General features: G+C 38.8%; 1 protein-coding gene across 1 annotated transcript in view; it reads right to left on the reverse strand.

The window, feature by feature from the left end:
- LOC121372891 (hydroxysteroid 11-beta-dehydrogenase 1-like protein) overlaps positions 1 to 6000 on the reverse strand; it is a 122945-nt gene that overhangs the window by 116708 nt on the left and 237 nt on the right. The gene's annotated exons all lie outside the window — the stretch shown is intronic.

The raw sequence follows: 6000 nt of genomic DNA on the forward strand, positions 1-6000 counted from the left end.
ATATTTCTCTTTCTTTCAAAATATGCAAGGGACACGACGTAGCTCAAGCTGACATTACACACGACTAAGTTGCACGTACATCAATTTTATTAAAACATTTTACATTATCTGCTAAAAGAAAGATTTGGTTCAATGAAAGCTAGAAACACTATCACAGAGGGATCCTCTTCAAACGAGAGTCGGGTATACAAAGTAAGAAAACCCTCCCACTGGGAGAAAATCACCACTTGAAGTTGGTGCTCCTGACAGGAGGAAAACAAATATGGTATGCATGATGTGCAAGCCATAATGCAAGGTGGGTGAACAAGTGTATGTTTTTCACATCTGGCAGTTGGTATAACCATAACTCATAAAAATGTCTTTAGATCTCTTATTCCAAGCCATGTGGCAAACACATTTTCATATTAAATAGGTTTTCCAGTGGAAGCCACCCTTCATTTTTAGTATTACTTTTAAAGTGAGGTGTTTTTATGCTTTATTATTATTGTTTTTTAATTAATTTTTTTTTTAATGAAAATCAGTTTTCTCTTTTAAAATTTTAAAAACTTCCATTTGACTCTCTCTTGTGAACAGACCGAAATGTGATTTTGAATATAGTAAAATGGGGTAATAAGGGACTGCCTGGTAATAATGGAAATTTTTCCGGAAAACCCCAGAAAGATAACATGCCAGGAGATGAGTGGGCAATGTCGTCTATAAAGCAGCATAATGACAAATTGCTGATGTGTTATAATTCTTGAGATAACAAAACTTTTGTTAAAACATTATGGCATTGGAAATATGGTTAAGGACCACACCGATATTGAGGGAGGAAACCCGCTGTGGCCACTTCATGGGCTACTCTTTTCGAATAGCAGCAAGGGATCTTTTATATGCACCATCCCATAGACAGGATAGCACATACCATGGCCTTTGATGTACCAGTCGTGGTGCACTGGCTGGAGCGAAAAATAGCCCAATGGGCCCACTGACGGGGATCGATCCCAGACCAACCACACATTAAGTGAGCACTGTACCAATGAACTACGTCTCGCTCCCAGGTATAATAAACATTAATTAAAACCAATGAGAGTCCCTTATAATCCCATCCATGGGCTAATAAACCGGCCTCGGTGGCGTCGTGGTTAGGCTATCGGTCTACAGGCTGGTAGGTACTGGGTTCAGATCCCAGTCGAGGCATGATATTTTTAATCCAGATACCGACTCCAAACCCTGAGTGAGTGCTCCAAAAGGCTCAATGGGTAGGCGTAAACCACTTGCACCGACCAGTGATCCGTAACTGGTTCAACAAAGGCCATGGTTTGTGCTATCCTGCCTGTGGTAAGCACAAATAAAACATCCCTTGCTGCTAATCGGAAAGAGTAGCCAATGTAGTGGCGACAGCGGGAATCCTCTCAAAATATGTGTGGTCCTTAACAATATGTCTGACGCCATATAACCGTAAATAAAATGTGTTGAGTGCGTCGTTAAATAAAACAGGGTTTGGAGTCGGTATCTGGATTAAAAATCCCATGCCTCCACTGGGATCCGAACCCAGTACCTACCAGCCTGTAGACCGATGGCCTAACCACGACGCCACCGAGGCCGGTAGTCTATGATCAATGCCTGTTGGTAGTCCCATTGGGCTATTTGTCACTCTACCCAGTGCTCTACAACTGGTATGTAACAAAACCTGTGGTATGTACTATCCTGTCTGTGGGGTGATGCATATAAAAGATCCCTTGTTGCAAATCAAAAAGAGTAGACTATTGAATGGCAGTGCTCAGTGGGTTTCCTCTCGGTCATTACAGGGCTTGAACTTAACGACAGCGCCGACGCCAATTGCTATCATTGAGATATAAATTGCCATAGTCCGATGGCACAAAAGTACATCAGTAAAGCTCATCAATAATCGCAAAATGTTTAACATCAACAGGACAATACACACCACAGTCTATAATATACCAGTTATGGGGCACTAGTTGGGGTAGGGGTTAAAAAAAAACCCCACAAAAAAAACTGAAGTCCCCTGACAACAGTTGAACCTGGAACCCCCAACACCGTAGCCGAGCGCAGTACCACTGAGCTAGATGCCGCCCACGTTATAGCTAGGTATGAGTAAACACAGTGAAGTTCAGAGGGAGACCTGTCTTTGTTTATTGTTTGTGTATAGCATTTGCTGAATTACGTTCCACAACAATACCTGGCTATATTTAGTATTCCCCAAACAAGAAACACATTTCCCAATGGCCCAGTATATACATGCAGAATATAAAACACATGTTGTTGGGATGCAGGGCTAGAGAAAGGAAAGAAAATGTTTTATTTAATGACGCACTCAACACAATTTTTTTAAACGTTATATGGCGTCAGACATATGGTTAAGTACCACACAGATATAGAGGAAACCCACTGTCGCCACTTCATGGACTACTCTTTTCGATAAGCAGCAAGAAATCTTTTATATGCACTATCCCACAGACAGGATAACACATACCACAGCCTTTGATATACCAGTCGTGGTGCACTGGCTGGAACAAGAAATAACCCAATGGGCCCACTGACAGGGATCGATCCCAGACCGACCGTGCATCAAGCGAACGCTCTACCACTGGGCTACATCCTGCCCCAGCAGGGCTAGAGAGACCAGACTAAGTATAAGTGTGTAGATATATAGACAATAACTTACGAGTTACGAGGAATTACAGATTATCTGTCCCGATTGAAATTAATTTCACGTGGGACATATAATCCGTAATTCCGAGTATCAAGTGGATTATTGTATTTATTACCCATAGTGTAAATAGTTTAGAAACTTAAAACTTTAAACTTCTTACATGACACAAACTATATAATATACAAGACGTGAAAGTCTGAGGAAAATGATGACGTCACGAAAGAAAAGCAACGAGAGACTTGACAGTCGAGGAAACCGATGATGTCACCAAACTAACGTCATGACGTCAGCGGGGAAAGATAGCTTATGGGTAATAAATGTGATTTTTCCCAGTTGTAGATACATATTACAGGGAACATTTTGTTTTCAAAATCTTGATTAAAGATAGTCAATTGAAAATTGATTAGCAACTACTGTGTATTGTTTTAAAATTGTCTAGCGATCTGTGAAACTTGCAATGCGATATTGAACATAATGTTCCGTTGTATTCCAAGGTTTTATTTTTAAATTTATCTTGATGCTCATGACTTTGACAAGGAGATAATGTTTTATTTAATAATGCACATTTTATTTATGGTTATATGGCGTCGGACATATATGGTTAAGGAACACGCAGATATTGAGAGAGGAAACTTGCTGTCACCACTTCATGGACTAATCTTTTCGATTAGCAGCAAGGGATCTTTTATATCCACCATGTCACAGACAGGGTAGTACATACCACGACCTTTGATATACCAGTCATGGTGCACTGGCTCGAACGAGAAATAACCCACTGGGCCTACCGATGGGGATCGATCCCAGACCGACCGCGCACCGAGCGAGCGCTGTACCACTGGGTTTCATCCCCCCGCCCATCAGTTATTGAAGTGTACAAATGTACGTGTAGGTGACAAGACCCTGTACTTTATGCTGCGAAATTGGCCAATGCCTTTGATAAAAAATGACATTTGCAAGATCAAATAGACAATAACACCTGCAAATCTAAAAACTCCACGTGGTTATCTCCTAATTTAAATTGAGAAAATACAAAGTTTTAAAATCTACTTACCTTGATTTTATGTATTGTATTATACTTTTCACCCACAGCTCCTTACACTGTTTTTTTTACATAAATATATATAAATAATATTTTCATATACTTACCATTTGTGACACCCAATAGCCGATGTAAATTTTTGTGCTGGGGTGTCGTTAAACATTCATTCATTCATTCATTCATTCCTAATTGAGAATTAGTTTTAATTTCATCATTAATCAAACTGGTTATGATCACTTTGTGCCAACCAATCAATGTTTAATTATATACAATCAGTTACAGGTAGATTAAATATGAACTTAAGATTTTTCAATTATTAAAACCAAGGACCATGTACCTGCTGTCATATACCACAATATATCCTAGTCATGTTATATACCAGGATATGCTGTGATGTCATATACCAGGATATACTAGTGATGTCATATATACCAGGATATGCTATGATGTCATATACCAGGATATACTAGTGATGTCATATACTACCAGGATATACTAGTGATGTAATATAGTACCAGGATATAAATGTGATGTCACATACCAGGATATACTAGTGATGTCACATACTGGGATATACTAGTGATATCATATACCAGGAAATACTAGTGATGTCACATACTGGGATATACATGTACTAGTGATATCATATACCAGGATATACTAGTGATGTCACATACTGGGATATACTAATAATATCATATACCAGGATATACTAGTGATGTCACATACCAGGATATACTAGTGATGCCACATATCAGGATATACTAGTGATGTAATATAGTACCAGGATATACTAGTGATGTCATATAGTACCAGAATATACTAGTTATGTTATCTAGTACCAGGATATACTAGTTATGTCATATAGTACCAGGATATACTAGTTATGTCATATAGTACCAGAATATACTAGTGATGTCATATAGTACCAGGATATACTAGCAATGTAATAATTATATAGTACCAGGATATACTAGTGATGTCATCTAGTACCAGGATATATTAGTGATGTCATACAGTACCAGGATATACTAGTAATGTCAGATACCAGGATATACTAGTGATGTGATGTACCAGGATATACTATTGATGTCACATACCAGTATATACTGGTGATATCACATACCAAGATATACTGGTTATGTCATATACCAGGATATACTAGTGTTGTCACATACCAGGATATACTAGTGATGTCATAGACCAGGATATACTAGTGATGTCATATACCAGGATATACTAGTGATGTCATAGACCAGGGTATACTAGTGATGTCATATACCAGGATATACTGATGTCATAAACCAGGATATACTAGTGGTGTCACATACCAGAATATACCAGTGATGTCATATACCAGGATATACTAGTGATGTCATAGACCAGGATATACTGGTGATATCATATACCAGGATATACTGGTGATGTCATAGACCAGGATATACTAGTGATGTCATAGACCAGGATATACTGGTGATGTCATAGACCAGGATATACTGGTGATGTCATAGACCAGGATATACTGGTGATGTCATAGACCAGGATATACTGGTGATGTCATATACCAGGATATACTGGTGATGTCATATACCAGGATATATACACTGTAGTAGTATTGTTGTGTAACAAGAGGATCAAGCCAAACGAGTAACAGCTTCAACTCCAAAGTGAGTACAAGCTTCTTCAAACCAAAGTGAGTAACAGCTTCAACTCCAAAGTGAGTACAAGCTTTAAACCAAAGTGAGTACCAGCTTCTTCAAACCAAAGTGAGTAACAGCTTCAACTCCAAAGTGAGTACAAGCTTCTTCAAACCAAAGTGAGTAACAGCTTCAACTCCAAAGTGAGTACCAGCTTTAAACCGAAGTGAGTACCAGCTTTAAACCAAAGTGAGTACCAGCTTTAATCCAAAGTGAGTACCAGCTCTAACCCAATGCGAGTACAAACTCTAAACCAAAGTTTCAGAGTAAAGTGAGTACCTGCTCCAACCCAAAGTGAGGATCAGCTCCAACCCAATGTGAATACCAGCTCCTATTCAAAGTGAGTACCAGCTCCAACCCAATGTGAGTACCTGCTCCAACAACAGAGTGAGTACCAGATTCAGCACAAAGTGAGTATTATGCCTAGCTCCAGCCAAAAGTGGGTACTACATGTAGCTCCAACACAAAAAAAAATACAAAAAAAAACTGTTTGTGACACACGACCTTTCATTTGACATACATACAGCTGACAGTGTCATTTAAAATCTTTCCTACTAACAACAGTCATTAAAAAAGTTAGATCGTCATTTATTTGATAAAATACGGTA

Source organism: Gigantopelta aegis, chromosome 5, assembly GCF_016097555.1.
Source record: "Gigantopelta aegis isolate Gae_Host chromosome 5, Gae_host_genome, whole genome shotgun sequence".
NCBI lineage: Eukaryota > Metazoa > Mollusca > Gastropoda > Neomphalida > Peltospiridae > Gigantopelta > Gigantopelta aegis.